Source organism: Adiantum capillus-veneris, chromosome 26, assembly GCF_014529385.1.
Source record: "Adiantum capillus-veneris isolate H3 chromosome 26, ASM1452938v2, whole genome shotgun sequence".
NCBI lineage: Eukaryota > Viridiplantae > Streptophyta > Polypodiopsida > Polypodiales > Pteridaceae > Adiantum > Adiantum capillus-veneris.
This window is the reverse complement of record NC_140956.1, coordinates 14,238,555-14,258,356: the sequence shown is the minus strand read 5'-3', so window position 1 is coordinate 14,258,356 and position 19,802 is coordinate 14,238,555. Positions and strand designations below refer to the sequence as shown.

The window sequence follows — 19,802 nt, the reverse complement described above, 5'->3', positions numbered from 1 at the left end:
CCGATTACAATGTAATGGGTCCTATTTATAGCCTTCTAGAAGTTACTATAGTAACTGCCATGGTAATTACAAATGTGTGACTGATCCATTGTTCGGCTTTCCAAGAGACAGTTCTCGCCTCTACTGGGACTGTCTTCACCTTCTACATCCTTCCCTCCTTTCTTGAATTTTGGTATAACTCCAAAATTTTTGAAACATCCACCGCCTGCTTCTGAATTGGTGTTGAGGAACCCACCCGGGTTTTTGGTTGAGGCCCAAACCCTAAACCCTAAACCCATTCGTCTGTTTGTTGAGTTGGCCGATGTTCCTCATGAGTTGGCCTATGTTCCTCCTGAGTAGGCCGTTGTTCCTCATGATAGTACTCCTCTAGAGTCGCTAGCTCTTCTCGTATTGCTAGCTTTATGCCATATTTCATGCTTGTTGAGTGCTTGACACCCCTATAATTGTAATTCCAAGGGTTTCCAGCCAAAGAAATTCCAACGCCTCATTGGGAAAATCCTCCATCTGATTCTGAGATGGAACTACCCAGTATCCTTCCACTGAACCCGCTTCCTCTTGCCCTTCTTCTGTGCTGGTGCTTCATAAGTTCCAGTGCCAGCATTGTCTTTCTAGATAAGTCGATAAATGGCCTCCTACTCAAGTTGATTCCACCTTACAGTAGACATCTCCAATTCATAAGGCATGAGAAGATTATAGGTTTTGATTTCGAGATCATACAAAGTGCGTCTACCCTTTGTCACACGGCATCTGACCAATTTATGACAATGCGAAGCTCTGTGGATCCATCCTTCTAGGAGAGGCTGATTTGTTTTAATCCTATCTTCAAAGAGGATCTCAACCATTTCTCTGTACTGTGGCCCCATACTTGGTTTAGCCGTAATATCCTTTTCAAGGATCTTAGAGGACTCCACAGTAAGTTGAAGCAGCTAATTTGTGATCTTGGTGAGACCTTTGAGCTGGATCTTCAGTGGCTAGGGAATGACAATCTGCAGTAGACTACCACTGCCAGTGTGGATTGACCAGCTTATCATCAGAGGTCAGTGCCCATTCAGGTACTCTCTCTAGCAGCTAAATCTTGCTAGAATGCTCAGGTAATTGGCACAACTCCTGATCACGGAAAGCCGCTGGTTGCCAATGCTGGATCATTTCTCTAGCGCTGACATATAGCCTTTGAAAACGTTCCAGATTAGAAAGAAGAACATCATCCTCCAGATACATCCTAGTAATAGGAGCTTGCTGATGTCTTAGCCTCTTGTTCAGTGTGATGAGCTGTAATGAATGTTGTTCATCACCCTTCAAAGTCTCAGACACAGATTTAGCTTTTCCTTTCCCACCGTGATCGCCAAAATGGAATTGGAGTTGATCTCTTCAGATAGCTGATTCCAGTGTTAGAACTTAAAGCTACTGGTAAGTCGTCAATTCAGTCAATATAAAACTGGAATAGAGAGTGGAGACTGGACTGAAATAGTTATCTGAACTAAAATAGTATACTGAAATGAGAGACAGACTAGACAACTGGAAAAGTGTCTGCAGTTTCAGATTCATAGTTTAGGAGCAACCAATACAAGGTGTAACGGATTGAATTTCAAATGATTACAGCAGTAATGACAAGGCGAAGTTAAAGGCGAAGAGATTGTAGTTCGGAAATACTTGAAAGCTAAATCCAAGAGAACTAAGAATTAAGAAGCCCGATTACAATGTAATGGGTCCTATTTATAGCCTTCTAGAAGTTATTGTAGTAGCTATCGTGGTAATTATTGATGTGTGACTGATCCACTGTTCGGATTTCTAGGTGATAGTTCCCGCCCGTTGGGACTGTCTTCACCTTCTACAAACAAGAGAAAGAGCACTAGTGGATATTGGAGCATGTGTTAATGCATGTGGTACACTACATACCTCAAAATATCTAACTCCATGATAGAACCAATGAAGATTGAGCTCAGTGCAACTAATAGAGGAGCAATGGTTAGTTTGGGCCAAGCCAATTTCTCAATCAACATCAATGGTAATCACTATCCACATCAATTCCATATCATAGCAGATATGGATCTCAATGAAGAAATCATCTTGGGAGTTTCATTGATGTGCACTTACAAAGCAGTACCAGACTGGTAAGATGATACTCTGAAATATGCTCTCGAGAGCCCAACCTATGTTACGCCCTTGACATAGACAAATTACATTTGGAATATATAGTCTCAATCAGGAGGATCGGAGCCAAAGGAGCCAAAGACATCCATCTGACTACAATGGACTACAAGCATCCATGGTAAAGACCAAGATAATTATCGTGATTAACAGCTATTGGTCCAAAAATTCAAGATTTTCAACTTTTGATAGTTCCTACTAGTCTAGTGTGTGTTCAATGAGCTCTAAATTAGTTCTTAACAAATTTGGACAAGTTTAGCTCAATTTACTCAACAGTTTTTGTGTTTGGTAGTTTTTGATGCAATTTCAATGACTTTTCAAGTGAAGATTGTTCAAATCAATTGCAACTTCTTCCTTAGTTCCAATCCCGTTTGAAAGATTTTCAAAAAGTTGAGTTTTCAGGGCAGGAGATAATAATCTGTTCTAACATGTGATGTTGTGAAATGATGAAAATTTTGCTATCTTGAATACCAAGATATTAATCACAATTAATAGCTAGGTGCCCAATTTTGCAACTTTTTTCAACTTTTTCAACTCACACAGTTTGAAGAAGGTATTTTAAGACCTACCAAGAAGTTTCATCAAGTTCTACTCAGTTTTGAGTGTTCTTATCCATAGTTGTCTCTCTATTCAAAGCGAAAGTTTTTTTGGCTTAGTTTGCACTCAAATGGACTCACGATCCTTTAAGCCTTCACAAAAGTGTTAGCATATCATCTAAACAAGATGTCCATGTTGAAAATTTTCAATTTCAAGCCTAAAAAAGAAATCGCCAATTAGTAGCGCTTGGCTTGCAAATGCATTTTTTTGAACTTGTGATGTCATTTAGGTCTTATGCATTCTATTACAAGAACTTTTGATAAGAAAAATTTAAATTGACAAGCATAAACCACCAAGGAGAAATTAATCTATGTTTTGGACAAACTTTGAAATTTTCTCCTAGAGTTGGTTTTTGACTTACCAATGGGTTGCAACAGTTTGTCCAAGTTCCATGATCACCAGAAATGTTGTTTTTAATCTTTTGACCTCATCTCATGATTCTTGTATATGTAAACTCTAAAATTTTGCAAAACACTTCACTTATGACAATTCAAAGGGTAAGATGGTTTGGAAATCTTACTCAACGTCTACTTATCCTACTCCTAATCAAATCATCAAAAGGTAATGGAAAGTGTCTACCAACATTGGTTTTTCTTTGTTTTTTGTTTTGAAAGGAGTATCAATTCTCAGACTCTGACATAGTCCAAGCTATCAACCTCTCAAAAACAACCTAATCTAAGCCTAAGGTTCTCGACGAGTGCGACTACTCCCAAGACACCTCTAAACAACCGAAGTAGACACACCTCAAACGTGGGGTTTCTAAAAGTTTTGTTTTGGTAGTCTAGGAAAACCTAGAGGAAGTTTTCGACAAAACTACTGAGCAAATGGGTTTTTCTCTAGCTTAGGCTACCGTCCCCAACAATGGTGCCGTTTTGTCGAGCCCTTTGCTTTGCAAGACAACTATCTTATTGGAGAGATATCGAGAACCACGGACATAACTGCCATACCGTGGGACGGAGTCGACCCAACTAGTGCATGCAGGAGGTTGTTAATCTCTTGAAAAACACAATCAATCCGTATCTGACTCAAAACCACACTCAACTGCATGTCAAGCAGCAAATGCTAACTATGACACCATAAGAAAATATCATCGATTCAAATACCAAGAAAACAAAGTCCAAATAAGACAAAACTTATAGGATGGGTAGGCAACATCTAAAGACACATGCCAATCCCCTAAAATCCCCCTTTTGACCACTTGCCAAAATCACGATTAATAGCAGCAGGGTAGATTTGACCTAATCATTTTCAACCAAGAATACACCCTAGAGCTTAGTAATAATGTCCCAACATCCCTCCTATGCATAAAATGCACTTTTCCTATGTAAATCTTGAGTTATGAGCAAATTTAGAAGGAGGTGAGTTGCAACAAAAACACAGTTTTGCGGCAAGAGAAGCACAATGTCACAAAGAGATTTCAGCTATGAACGCAATGAAGCAGACGAGACTTCAAACGGACACGTCACGAGGGAGTTATAAGCAAGAGAAGAGAAGAGAAGAGAAGAGTATACAGTGCTCTGTAGAGACATCGTAACACTTATTATCTAAAAACCTACAAAACCCTTACAAAAGTTGTCTTTTATATCTTAGCCATTGGGTGTAAAATGTCCAATGTTTGGGCACCTAAGGCCTTTAAAACTCCACAACTTTGTGTATCTATAACCTAGGTATGCTAGCTGACGTGTTATTTACACCTTGAAACTCTCATTGAGCCATAACACATTACAATTATTACAATGGATTCTCTCTCTCTCTCTCTCTCTCTCTCTCTCTCTCTCTCTCTCTCTCTCTCTCTCTCTCTCTCTCTCTCTCTCTCTCTCTCTCTCATTGAGCCCATAACACATTACAATTATTACAATGGCTTCTCACTCTCTCTCTCTCTCTCTCTCTCTCTCTCTCTCTCTCTCTCTCTCTCTCTCTCTCTCTCTCTCTCTCTCTCTCTCTCTCTCTCTCTCTCTCGCTCACACACACACACACACACGTGCAAAATGTGAGCATTGAGTGGTGTGAGCACAGAGTAGTGTGGGCAGACAAAAATTAGTCCTTCAATGCATATTGTAAAAAAACAAAAAAAAACCTCACACTTAGCTTTACTATGTATAAGGCCCCATTCAATGGAAATTGTGAGCACATGTGCAATGCAAGAAAGAAAGAATCTAGAGGGATGGGGGTCACTTACAAGAAATCATCTATATCACATGCATTCAAACGGTATTAAAAAACCCTATACCTACACGCTTTGAGGTATTAAAACAACCCCTTTCTCTTGAAAACTTACAGATTTTCTCCCCAAATGCAACAATACCCCCTTCTACAAATGTAATTTTGTTAATTGTTAACAACTTTATCCAATAAAAACACCTTATTTTGAACTCACATGTTATGCTTACATTTTTGGGGGTGGACCCCCTAAGATCCCTCTAAGAAAAGGACGCACACACTCATTAAAGAATAGAATAGAGTATATAAGAAGAGAGGCTCTTCATTGTATCAACATATCTTACAAAACAAGCTTGCAAGCCACGGAAGCTTGAGATTTCAGCCAAGGAGAAGAGAGATCTTTCTTAAAGAGTAGGTCAAAAGAAAATTCTCTCATTTGAAAAAGTGATATTTATACCTAAAGCTGCAAACTAGTGTTCAGGTGGACAATAGGTGAAATAACTAATCTACCCATAAAGTAGGAACTTAGGAGATAGGAGTTAGAATTTGTGTGAGCCCTCGATATCAAAGTTACATTATGTCACATCTGGCATCACCATTTGATCATTACAAAAATATTATAGAGAATATGCACAGTGTTTCATGGGGCAACATCCAAAACATCTTTAGGCTTTTATCTTTGCATTTGCAGCTAATAGTTCCAATGAGAGCACGAACTTGTATGTTTACTCTTCTCCTTGGTTTCATTTCAAAAAAATATTACATGAGAATGTTTGGCATCTTAATGATTGACTTACATTAAATGACCTATTTGACTGGATTCTTAACCTTCCTGTAGCATTTACACAATACTTTAGAAATATGTTCAATAAGGCTCCAAGCATTGCCCTTAAACTTCACATAGCCATATTAGTCCACTATGATACTCCACTTTGACCATTTGTATCTCCATTGACCATGGTTGAGAAAGATTGACCAAAAATTAATTAGCATGTGTGCACTTTTAGGCACACAACTCCCCCTATCTAACGAGTGTGCATCAAAGGGTGCCCAAGGGGAAATGGGTGACTGCATTATGGAAGGGTTTTTGGAATGGATTTGCCAAGTCATAAATTGGTTTCTTGAGAGTGTTAGTTAAGAGAGAGGATAAAAAATAAAATTTGATCATGCAAAAATTTATAAGAGCTACTTTGAAGTATTAATTTGATTAGGCAGCAAGGATTAGGCATTTCAATTGTTGAATTTTTGAGTAATTCAGTACCTATTTGAAGATACAAATCCATAGTGTAGATGGATGATGAAGTTATTATGGGGAAGAAGTAGTTGTAGACAACTTACGGCAAGGAATTCACCTTGAAGAGGTTTCCATGAGAAGTGGTAACTTGGATTGTACTTTACTATTAGTTGTCCCTCTAGTGGTTGAGATTTCCATTGTGTTTAGACTCTAAGACTTTTCGTTGGAGTCTATATTTACTCTTTAAATTTATTCATTGAAATTTTGTTTGGGTGTATGAAGCAATGGATGTTGAAGAGGATAATGGAGGTTGCACCCCTTGTCTAAATTGGATCATACCTGAGAATTATTCATGTAGGGGGCACCCTTCTATCTAGACTGGGTTATGCTTGGAAGTAGTAGTGCATGCAACACCCTCATGATATGACTCATCTACGTAATGTGCCTGAGTGTATTAATAACTAGGGATTTGCTCAAGACAATCTGCTCTAAAATTGGATATTCTATGTGTAAGTTATGTTAGGGATAGGTCTTGTCGGTCCCATAGGTGTATTGTCAATGATTGGATGATCACCGATAAGAAGTGCACCACAAACTTTATCAGATAAGGATTTAGTGCTGCCTAGCTGAGTGTGGGTGTCTGTATGTGAGTGAAATGACCCACATAAAAGATGTTGTAACCTAGTTTTGAGGTCATGAGTCAAGGTACTAATGTAGAATGCTCTTGCTATCCTTATCTCTTCCCTCATCCTCTGGTTGTTTGTGTGTGAGTGTGTCTGAGCGTGAGAGAGACAAAGGGTGTGTGGCTGATTGATCATCAGCGACAGCAAGGAGGTTGAGCAGCAAGGGCAAGCTCCCTCCTCACTGCAACATAAGATTCCCTTGTAGACAATGACACAACAAGGTGAATGACACACCATTTGCATCTATCTAGATTGTATGTAGCAAGGTTGTGTGTTTGTAGCCTTTGTGGCTTGCGTACTGCACATAGCCAGTCCTCCTATGGTTGACAGACTCCCATACTTTGGACAATTAAGTAGTTGTTCCTTCCAATGAAGCTTGTTTGGTTGACCAATCCTGCAATAAAAAGAGCATTTCTTGTTCATACACTTAAAGGAGCCCCTACATGCACTGTTTTGCAGAACCATAATCTTCATAGCCCTTGTATGTGTTTGTAGCTTGGTCCATATAATTCCATAATATTTATTCTCCATCCCCTCCATCAAGCTTCTATTAATCAATATGTGAATAGAACCCTTTGGCAATTTGCTAAGCAATTCCTAAACACTGCCCCATAGCCAACATATGGAAATCATGTTGTGCAATACATTCCTAGGAGGCAACATCCTCCTTACAACATCTAGGCTAGAAATAATAGCCCCCACATCCTCCTCCTCTTCTAGGTTATTGTGGCTAGGATAATTGCCCAAGGCTATGGGATTTCTACTAAAATTGCTTGATTGATGGCTTACTAGAATGTAGATTTTTCAATGGGGTTGATCTATGATGATGCCAAAAGAAAGCACACACATGGCTTTTTAAGCCCAAAGTTAACTTTCACATTATTTAAAAATCCAACCTTAAAAAAACATTTTCCCACATTGGAAAAGTTGTAGCGTTGCCAACTTTTACAAGCATGACATCCTACTTAAGGGTGTTTCAAGGGTGGCAAGGTAACATGCGGTCACACCCTCTCTTAGTAGAAAGTAGATGTCATTTTCAAGCCCTACATAAGGTGACACCTTTGAAAAAACCTTCAAAACACCATCACAATTGGCTAGCACCTCGACCAAACTAGCTATAGTACTATGCTTTGAGCTTGTCCCTACACAATTATAGTAGCAAGATGCTAGCCCTCAAAAAAATGTAATCGCAATTGGATTACCTAACAGGCATGGATATATATTTTGATAGACTACCTAGACTTGATTGAAAGTAATTGTTTCAAAATGGGAGAAAAATTTTGTGATTTTATCCATTTAGTGTCATTCTTATGTTGCACATATTTTAAAGAAGAAAAGAATTGTTTAGGAGGCGAACTCTATATGATGTAGACACAAAAACCTAGAATGATTTGATGCCCTACAAAGTAGAAATGAAAGTGAAAGAAAGGAACAACTAGAGCAAGAGGCCATTTACCGTCTTATTGAGAAGGAAAATGCGGGTACTAGTGCTCAAGGTATTGACCCAACAATTCAGGCTCCACCCAGGGTTATCTAGAGACCTACAAGAAAGAAGGCTCCAGCAAGAAGGTGGACCTTGGATAACGGGTAATCCATTCCAAAGAAATGCTAGAAGGAAATTGGGTGGATTTGAATCCATCTCTTGCAGAATACCTAAACCCCCAAGTAATGATGCGGAATGGAGACTCTGATGATAATGTAGATGCAAAATGGGCGTTCACTATAGAATGCACTTATGATCCTTCTATCCATGATGCCCGTATGTCACTTGCTACAAAGTCACATGTTTGGTACTTTGATAGCGGTGCTACAAAGCACAATACTTTGCATCGTGAATTATTTATGTCTCTCAAGGTTGTCTTTCATGGGAATACATCCACTTATGCCAACAATGCCTCTTATCCGGCCAAGGGAGTTGGAAAAATTGTGCTAAATATTGCAAACGGCAGTTCTTTCACACTTGTTCATGCACTTTATCTATATCTGCACTTGCAAGACTTGGTCTTGTTGTCAAATTTGTGGATGACAGATGTACAATTCATGATCTCAGTTTTGGTGATGAAATTGTTGTATATGGTATTTTATGTCGTGGGCTATATATGCTCACTTTGCATGACAAGTGTGGGTACAATTTTGCAAATGTTGTTGTGGATTCAAAGGCTACTCAAATGCAAAACTTTGGCATGCACATTTTGAGCATCTAAATTGTTTATGGTAAGATGCAACAGTTAAAGTTTCCAAAGAATGGTGCAATAAGGACTACATGTAGGTTACAACTTGTGTAGTGATGTTTGTGAGCCTATGCAAACTCTATCCTTGGGTAATTACCTGTACTTCATGACTTTCATTGATGATTTTTCTAGGAATGCATGGTGCATCCACTTGAAGCTAAGTCCAAAGTATTCATGAGTTTCAAGCAATTTCTGATTATCATGGCTGAAAATGTCTTTAAATGTACTATGGGCATCCTTTGTTCAATCAAGTGGGGGAGTATATGTCCCATGAATTTAATGCATTTTTGGTTAATCATGGATAAAACACCTATATCTCATCAAAATGGTGTTGTTGAAAGAAAAATTATGTCCCTTGCAAAGATGGCATGATGTATGGTGAAGAGTCAAGCTTTACCATATTCGTTTTGGCTTGAGGTTGTCATGTGTGCTCATAAGTGTCCTACCAATATCTTGGAGTCTATGACTCCTTATGAAGCATGGCATGATAAGAAGCCATCTATTAATCACATGCACTTTTTGATTGTTTAGATTATGCTTTGGTGCCACAAAAGCAGTATAAAAATTTGGATTATAAGGTTGTCAAATGCATTTTTGTTGGTAGTCTAGAAAAGAAAAGGTTATAGGTTATATCATCCGCAAAGGAAACGTATCTTGGTTTCACAAGATGTTATATTTGTGAAAGATTTTGTTCAACCCTTGTGTTCATGTACTAGAGATAGTATAATGTAAGCTCACATGACAATTATGGCACTTTGCTGCCGCTTTTTAATGGTGGAAACTTGAATGTAAGTTCTAATGAGGCAAATGTATAGCCTATGGGAGTTTTCAAAAATTTTATAGATCAGTCTATTACTAATTCAAATGTACATGATGTACTTGATGTGGAAAGGGCAAAGAATGAAATGGATAGGGGTATGCCAAAATGGATAGTGCATACTTTGCATGATAGTAAATTGCAGGCACCCATGTCTAATTATACTTGTTCAGGCTCCCTCCATGCATCATATGCATCAGATTGTTATGTTTTGGCTGCTTCATTGGTAGCTTACTTTTGGATGGAATGTACATCAATTAGACATTGTTACTGCTTTCTTGAATGGTGATATATTTGAGAAAGTATATGTAATGCAGCCTCATGGTTTTGTCAAGAATGGAGAAGAAAAGAAAGTGTACAAATGCAAGAAAGATTTGTATGGATGAGTGAAAGCACTTTGTATGTCAAATGTGAGGGTGATGTATTTCTCATCGTTGTTTTGTATGTAGATGATTTTCTAGTTACTAGTCCAAATGAGACAAGCATTATTGAGTTCAATGTTGAATTAAATTCCACTTTCAAGAGGAAAGAAGAAGATTCCACAACGGTTGCACTAGTAGTAGATCCAGCCTCTTTCTTGTTGGCTTCTTTTGCCTTCAACTTAGGACATTTCTTTATCAAGTGATCATTATCTTTGCAATAATGGAAATGGATTTTCTTTTTTCCTTTTTCATCAAAATTCCTAGACAAGTTGATGCCATCAGAATCAATTGACACAAGTGATCTACTAATCACAAAAGAACCACAAGAAGCGGCTACATTCTTGTTACCATGTCCTCTATGAGCAACATCAAAAGCATGTTCAACTACATGTTGTTTAGCCATTTTTTTCCTTGAAAGTGACTATTGTAATAGTAATGTGCATAATGCATCAAACTTGATAGCTTGAGGGTTTCCTTGGATCATAAGTCTCCAAGTACTAAAAAATTCTAGCAACACATCGAGAATTGTGTGCACAAGTGAACTGTTAAAAATAACTTCACATGTAGTTGTCTTGCATAATCTTTCACTCCAACTCTTCACACTACTGCAATTTTTGCCTCATTGGGACTTGCATAAAGACTAGCTAGAGTATCTCAAGCCTATTTTGCTAATTTTGATAAGCGAATGTGAAGAGTAATAGTACGCTTCACAAATAGTGCGATCAATGCATGAGCATATGTCATAAAATCTAATATCTAGCCAACCCAAATGATTTTCTCATATTAAAATGATCATTTAATGTGGGAGAATAAATGAGAACAAGGCTTAAAATATAGACATGTGCTTATGGATGTATCTCAACATGGGGCCAATGGTAAAAGGGGTCCAAATGAGAGATGGCCTGTCAAAGAGCAAGACTAGATAATGGAGCTTAAAGACCTCAGGGTTAGCTTCAACAAGACCTCCAAAGGTTAGAAATAAAAGTCCTTTGACCTTAGGCAAATTAGAGCTATGCTTGAGGTGGAAACCCGGCCCAAGCTTGAGGTGCTTGTCGTGCTTGCTGACTAAGGTGCTTGAGGTGCTTGTCATGCTTGTTGACTAAGGTACTTGAGGTGCTTAATGACTGAGGTACTAAGGTGCTCCACAACTAGGTTCTTGATGGGTTAAGGTGTTCAAAAAGACAAATCATATCCCTACTCATGAGGGGGTGAGCCCTCTTTGTAGGAGCTAGAGAGAGAACACACACACACCTCCACAAAAGGCAAGCTTGGTATAAAGAAAGCAACTAGGACACTTGTCAAGCTCCTCTTCTTTTTGACATCATAGTGTGCTTAAAGCCTTTTGGTTGGTCTCCTAGGGAGTCCAATGATAATTTAGTTGATTTAATTTATTGTTTTTATATTTATCAAAGTCCTCTCTCTCAAAGGGGTAAGAAGGAAACTTGTGCTAATTCTACCCTAAGCATGTGATTGGCCAATCTTGAGGAGGTCCAATCAAGTGCAAGCTACTTCTAGAAGAGGGGGTTGACCAAAGCAAGGAGGGGGCTAGCTTGGTGGGTATAATCCCCCCCCCCTCCTCCCGCCCCCCCCCCCCCCCCCCCCCCCCCCCCCCCCCCCCCCCACACACACACACACACACACTCATCGTGTGAGTTGCAAAGTGTAAAGAGCTCCATCTCCTTCTCCAAGTTTGTAGAGAAGTTGAGAGCCTACACCAACACTCTTGGCTATGGAATGAAAATCCAACCAAGAGCCATGCTCCAATGCTTAAGCTTTCCATCTTCTCCATCTTCATTACTATGCTATTATGTATGCTAAGCAAGAAGAGTGATGATAAGTGAGGAACTATTTCTTTCTCCTATGAATGTTTCTTCTTTCTCTTCCCTACCCTCATTCCCCTCTAGCTCTCTCCACCTTTGAAGGTGTTTAAGGCCTTGGGACTGAGGCCTTGGATGGTTAATGTTTTTTACAAAGTCTATGTTATGCTCGTGATGCACGAAGGTTTCCATCTTCATTGCATCACCTAGGTCACAAGGAACACAAAGGTTGTATTGTACCAAGTCTCTCTTGATGGGAGAATCTATAATACAAAAGCCTATTGGAGGCGGGATTGGATCCACCTAAATCCGGTCCTCAAGTGTTTTCAAGTTAAACTCTCTCTCTTGCAAAAGTATTGTTCATGCCAAGTTGATTAAGTATTATGGTTATGTTGCTACTGCTAATTAAGTTCACCATCTATGCTCTCAAAGTAGTCTCATAGAAATGCTCACTCAAATTCTTCTAATTTCTCTATTCTCAAAGTTCATAGGCCATTTCAATTACATTGGTATTAGAGCTATCGGTTTCTCTTTTCTTGCTTAAGAAGAGAGATCCTTAAGTTGTCCATGAAAGGTTGGGACTATTTATTGCAATAGGTAAGTGGGACATGGATCTATTATCGTGGTTGAGAAGTACTTAGTTCGAGGTACACCCTTGGGAACTATAGTCTTAAAAATGGAGCCTCTCGGGGCTTGCCTTTGGATTAGTCATTATTGAGCTACAAGCAACCTCAAGAAGAACCAAAATCAACCAAGCAATGTTTGACCCTCTCTAGTAGTCTTTGCAATCAACAATGTCTAAACCACAAGTGTGGCTGCTTGAGGACTGATTCTCAAAGGTAAAAAGGAGTAGCAACTAAGGTTTTTGAGGGTAACAAAGCACAAAGTAATCCTATACATAAGTATAATTAGCATGGATGACAATAACCAAGAGAATAGAATGAACATTGATAACTTCAATTTTTCACATGAAGGTGCTAATGATGATGCCCCCATGTTTGTTAATTACCTTGTTACTAGGTTGCAGTAAGCTATGGGCAACCCTGCTTTGCAAGCCGCAATTACTCAACAACTTTGTGCTTATGGGATTTCCCTTCATCTCCAAGATGCAAGAGAGCTTAGGAGACCTCTTGATGAGACCCCCAAAAGAAGACTGTCTCCCATAAGAGAGGAGGAATCCAAAGAACGAGAAAGAAGCAAATCCCTAAGTTCCTTTGAAGATGTGGCTCCATGAAGATGGCGGTCTAGACGATTGCCAACTCCTCCTAAGAGGAAACAATCAACCCATAGTCCTTCTCGTCGTCACTCCAAAAGGGGAGAGAGGAAATAAAGGATGAAATGGGTAAGAAAGAGGTCACCCTCTTCTCCTTCTTCTTCACCTTCCTCCTCTTCCGAAAAAAGCAATAGCTATTCTCCTAAAGAATACAAGAGGGGAGGACATCGCAAATCTTATCTTGCATGGCAAAGGTCCCAAAAGATCAAGAAGTTTAAAGAGGGAGGAAACATTATCTTTGTTCTCACCTATGATGGCACCTTTGGTGCTATCGACAAAGTATTGGCATTCATCCAAAAATTTCATGTGGCCTTTGGAGACGAGGGCTTCATGAAGTCCTCCAAGCTACGCCATGTAACTATGCACTTCCAAAAATTTGCTTGTCAATGGTGGGCTAGACTTCGTGACAACGGTGAAGCCCCAAAGACATGGAAAACTCTACAAGTTTCCATCATGAAGCAATTCCTTGCAAGTGATGCAAAGGACAAAGTGCTTATCGAATGGCAGAGTTTGAAGCTTCTTTCCCATGAGTCCATCCACAAATATGTGGACAAGTTTTGGGATTTATATCTCAAGGCTATAGTCTTTCAAAAGATAGACTTCATCGAGAAAAAGCAACAAGTTTATGCAAGATTACTTGAAGAGATGGCCGAGTACGTCAACTCCCAACGGCTTGGTTCTACCATTGAAGTAATCCACCACACTATGGTTGCTTCACGCATCAATTTCCAACAAGGGACCAGAAGGAATGTCAAGCCCATGGAAAACAAAGACCAAAGTGATGCAAAGGGAAAAACCAATGCCCAAAATTCTTTCAAAGGCAATTCCAACAACAACAGCAACAACAATCGGTCCAAAGAGAAGGGAGTTTACAAAGGTGAAAATAAACTCTCACTTGAAGAGCTTGAAGCTTTTCACAAGGACCAAAAATGTTTTAAGTGTGCGGCTCACAATGAGACTCCGGCCCTAGAGCTTCCACTATCAAAGATCCAAAAGAGGATGCTCATTGCAAAAAAAATCAACTCTCTCCTATGCTTGGGGAAAGGTAAGGGAGCATGATGCCTTCATCTTGTTTGACCTTGGCTATACTCACAACTTCATATCAATGGAGCTGGCCACCAAGTTGGGCATTCAAGATTTTGAGATGGGAGATACTATAACAACCGATACAAATATCAAGGGACAACAAGCGTCCGTTACTCCCTTGATTGGGAAGTTGAGGCTTCATGTCCAAAGCTACATCGACAAAGAAGACTTTTCCATCTCTCCTCTCCAATGTGATGATGTTATCCTAGGGGCACCATGATGGCTATCAACATAAAGTTTCTTGAAAGGATAATCTACTTCACCTACAGGGAAAAGAGCATGTATATAGATGCTAGTGAGTCTGGTCATACTATACCACTTGTAAATCCTCCTGCTTTTGATAAATCAATGAAAAGCTCAGTTTTTGCGTACATGATTTTTGTCAAAGAGTCTCTAAAAGGTCCTAATGTTTCATCAAATGTAAATGGTAGGAATCAAGAAGAATTAGATTTGTCTCATTTCCTAAATGGATTCCAAGATGTGTTCATCGATGATATCCCTATGTACTTACCTCCAAAATGAGGGGATGATGACCATCAAATTGAGCTCCTACGCCTAACAAGCCTCCTTATCGAGTTTCCCAAGCTCAATAGGAGGAGATCATGAGGCAAGTCCAAGAATTGGTAGACAAAGGGATGGTTAGGCCTATCTCCTCTCCCTTTTATTCTCTAATCCTTTTAGTGCAAAAGAAAGATGGTACATAGCACATGTGTGTGGACTACCGAGCACTAAACATATCACTATCAAAAACAAATTTCCTGTACCTTGAGTAGAGGATCTATTTGATAATCTACAAGGATCTACCTACTTTAGTAGGATTGACCTCAAAAGTAGATATCATCAAATAAGGATAGTGAATGAAGATATCCTAAAGACCACGTTTCATACAACCTTTGGTCTTTATGAATATCTAGTCATGCCTTTTGGCTTGACTAATGCACTAGCCGCGTTCAATCAATTAATGGAGAGAATCTTTAGACCCTACCACAAATTGATTGGGAGTGTTCTTTGATGATATCATTATCTAGTCCAAGTCCTCAAGTCCTTGGAGGAACACAAGCAACATCTTCAGGTGATTTTTCAAGCATTGAGGGAGAACAAGCTTTTTATCAATCGAAGAAAAGTGAATTTTCATTCAATAGATTCAATACTTAGGTCATATTATCTGTCAAGATGGTATTTGTATGGATCCATCAAAGCTGGAGGTAATAAAATCATGGCCTAACCCAAGGAATCTACATGAGCTAAGAAGATTTATTGGTATGTGTGCATACTATAGGTGCTTCATAAAAAAATTCTCCCAAATAGCAGGACCATTACATGACTTAACAAAAAAGAATGTTAAGTACTCATGGAGTGCTTTTGACAAGCTCAAAGAGAAGCTTACCATCCAACTAGTCCTTATGCTTCCGGATATCTCGAAGCCATTTGAGGTCCAATGTGATGGTTCTGGTGATTGCCTTGGAGTAGTGCTTCAAGAAGGGCATGCCATAGCATATGAGAGCCGAAGGCTCAATGCTGATGAGTGAGTCTTGGGCATACACAAAAAAGAGTTTTTAGCTATTCTACATGCCCTAGACACATGGAAGCACTATCTATTGGAGACTCCATTTATTTTGCACATTGACCACCAAAGTCTCAAGTACTTCATGATGCAAACCAAGATTTCCAACAAACAAATGAAATGGGAAAATTTTCTTTTGCAATTTTATTTTATATTGCTCACATTGCTGGTAAGAGTTACAATCAAGTGACTGATGCACTTTCATGACAACCAAAAGTTAATGCGATGTCTATAGAAACTCACATTGATCTATCTTCTATGATAGATAAGTATGCTACTGACCCTGACTTTAAAGACATAATGTCAGCCCTTGCATTGGGGAATAAAGAAGAGTTGTTTACCTTGCAGGATGGTTATCGTCTCCATGGCAATAGGATATGTGTTACCCACTCCCTTCGTGAGAAAGTCATGTATGAATCACATGCTCCTCCCTACGCAACACATAGAGGCATTCAATCTACTCTTTGAGGAGGAGGAATTCCAAAGACCAAGCAATATTTGTTGAGTGAACCAAAAATCGAGCAAAATAAGCCAATCAAAGAGGACAACATACATATCATTGTCAGCTCTTGATACATTATGACAATACTTAATTTCATGTGAAATTTCATAAAGTTAGTAAACAATATAAAATTTTCCTATTAATATTTCTCTACATCTAGAGGCATCTGCATGTATGCAAGAAAAACCAAATTTTCTTATAGGTGTACACATTCCATGTATATCTCTCTCTCCCCCTCCCTCTCCCTCTCTCTTTCACAAGCATTGAGAGTCACAAATAATATGCACTGCACTCACATGATAATTTTTAAAATTTTGGTCCTAGAGGCTGTATTTGACCTTTGAGAACGAGAAAGGAATCTCTCTCTCTCTCTCTCTCTCTCTCTCTCTCTCTCTCTCTCTCTCTCTCTCTCTCTCTCTCTCTCTCTCTCTCACACACACACACACACACACACACACACACACACACACACACACATTCCCTTCGATGCGAGATAGGGTGTTGGGGCAATGGAGAAGAGTCAAATCAATTGTGCACAAATTATGCTCATAGCAAGTTCGAGAGTCTGAGTACCAGAGTGCTCAGCTTTTGGTCACATCCAAACTTTATTCTCTCACATTTGCAGCAATGACTTAGACCTACACACTTTCCTCTCCTAGCCACAGTGTGGGCTCTCCATTGCGACTCTCATCACCACAATTTTGGAGCATCGAGAGTCACTCATCACTCAAACACATACTACATCACATGTAACTTTGGTCCCATAGGTCATATTTGACCTCCAAGGACGATAATAAAATCTATCTATCAGAAGTAGACTCACTCTGATGTTAGAACTCTCTTCTTCTTCTTCTTCTTCTTCTTCTTCTTCTTCTTCTCTATCTCTCTCTCTCTCTCTCTCTCTCTCTCTCTCTCTCTCTCTCTCTCTCTCTCTCTCTCTCTCTCTCTCTCTCTCTCTCTCTCTCTCTCTCTCTCTCTCTCTCTCTCTCTCTCTCTCTCTCTCTCTCTCTCTCTCAGAGTGCTCAGCTTTTGGTCACATCCGAACTTTATTCTCTCACATTTGCAGCAATGACTTAGACCTACACACTTTCCTCTCCTAGCCACAGTGTGGGCTCTCCATTGCGACTCTCATCACCACAATTTTGGAGCATCGAGAGTCACTCATCACTCAAACACATACTACATCACATGTAACTTTGGTCCCATAGGTCATATTTGACCTCCAAGGACGATAATAAAATCTATCTATCAGATATAGACTCACTCTGATGTTAGAACTCTCTTCTTCTTCTTCTTCTTCTTCTTCTTCTTCTTCTTCTTCTTCTTCTTCTTCTTCTTCTCTATCTCTCTCTCTCTCTCTCTCTCTCTCTCTCTCTCTCTCTCTCTCTCTCTCTCTCTCTCTCTCTCTCTCTCTCTCTCTCTCTCTCTCTCTCTCTCTCTCTCTCTCTCTCTCTCTCTCTCTCTCTCTCTCTCTCACACACACACACACACACACACACAACAATCAAAACTTAAAGCTCCATCCAGGTAAACCAAAATTTTGAGAAATGGTACCGTCTGGTCGACAAAATAATTTTCCATCTCCACATATTCAAGCACTACTTTGTAGCTAATCAATTTTTTATAAACTCCATTGAATCTTTCCAAATGAAGATTTGAGGGATGGCATCTGCAAGGAATTTGAGGACCTGAAGGACATCCACAATATTTGCGTAGGGCATTTGACGGTAGAGGATTGGCGACATTTGGATTCAGCTAGTAGGCATGGAGGCCCCAATTCTTCGGCTCAAGCACGCTTACACCCTTGCGTTTGGTTGTGTCCAATGACCCTCCGGAATGGGCAAGGGGTCGAGCCACTGACGGAGCCATGGACGTCACAGCTTTGAATCAAAAATTTCCATCTCAGTGTGTGTGGTGGGGGCCATATATTATAATCATTTAAGCAAAAACCCCTTCAATCAGTCCGCGGATTGATTTGGGGCATTCTTAGATCCCACATTTTGCAGTAAACTGGGTAGTGTAGATTTGGTACAAAGCGGATGAGAATGGGGACCAATAGAGAATTTTAAGGCTTACTAATGATGTCGTGTAAGCAGCTGGTGGTGGACGAGCACACAATGAAGTAGGTGCATGGGCTCCCACCATCTCTTGATCTCTCTCTTGCACGATGCCTCCTCTATCCCTGCCATCGCTCTCACCTCCAATTCCGTTCACTTGCAAGCCCTGCGCGCCATCACCAAGGACTGCATTACCTACACTAGCACAGCACAAGCGCCGGCCGACGATCCTGCCGGATGCAGCTCCATTAATAGTGTAGACGAAGAGTTATGTCCTCAGATCAAGCTAAGTTTGGAAGCACAGCACGTCGTGGAGAAGCTTTCTTGCTTTGAAGCAAGGTGTTTGGGTTATCGATTTGTTGGCCCCGAGCACTTGCTGCTGGGACTACTTAGAGAAAGGGAATGTAGCGTTGCCGTCTCTGTGTTAGACACACTTGGAGTTGATTATATTCGTGTCAGAAGTGAAGTGATCCAAATGATGGCCCTATACAAAGATATTGAAGCGACATGCTCGATCGCGGTACCACTACAAACACTCGCAATCGATATTTTAGGCGGAAGAAAGGCATCTCTATATTCCCGCCTGAGGGTATCACCATCACTCCCGCCAGCATCGATGCAGCAATAACGGATGCAATTTTCATGTCTTATTTGCATGCTTTTTCTACTGACGTCACAAAGCTCGCAAGACAAGGTATGCTCGACCCTGTCATTGGTAGACAATCTCAAATCGAGCGCGCAATCCAAATTCTCGGCCGTCGGACTAAGAACAATCCATGCCTTGTGGGCGAGGCTGGCGTGGGAAAGACTGCCATTGTGGAGGGCATTGCACAGATGATCGCTTGCGGTGCAGATGTCTCCCAGGCTATAGCTCGAAAGAGGATTTTCAGCCTGGACATTCGATCACTGTCTAAGGTAGCCCTTGCTCCATTTCTACACCCCCTCAGTACACAACAACAATGATAACCCCCTCACACAGCAGAAACACCTCGCTCTCAGTTGCTAGCTCTCGCACAATGACTCTCTCTCTCTCTCTCTCTCTCTCTCTCTCTCTCTCTCTCTCTCTCTCTCTCTCTCTCTCTCTCTCTCTCTCTCTCTCTCTCTCTCTCTCTCTCTCTCTCTCTCTCTCTCTCTCTCACACACACACACACACACACACACACACACACACACAGTTTTTTTTAAAAAACTGAGAGACCAAACCCCCATAT

General features: G+C 40.1%; 1 pseudogene; it reads left to right on the top strand.

Annotated features, from left to right (window-relative positions):
- The first annotated feature begins 18,664 nt into the window (after nucleotides 1–18,664).
- LOC147423031 (ATP-dependent Clp protease ATP-binding subunit ClpA homolog CD4A, chloroplastic-like) lies at nucleotides 18,665–19,597 on the top strand (annotated as a pseudogene).
- Nucleotides 19,598–19,802: the final 205 nt, after the last annotated feature.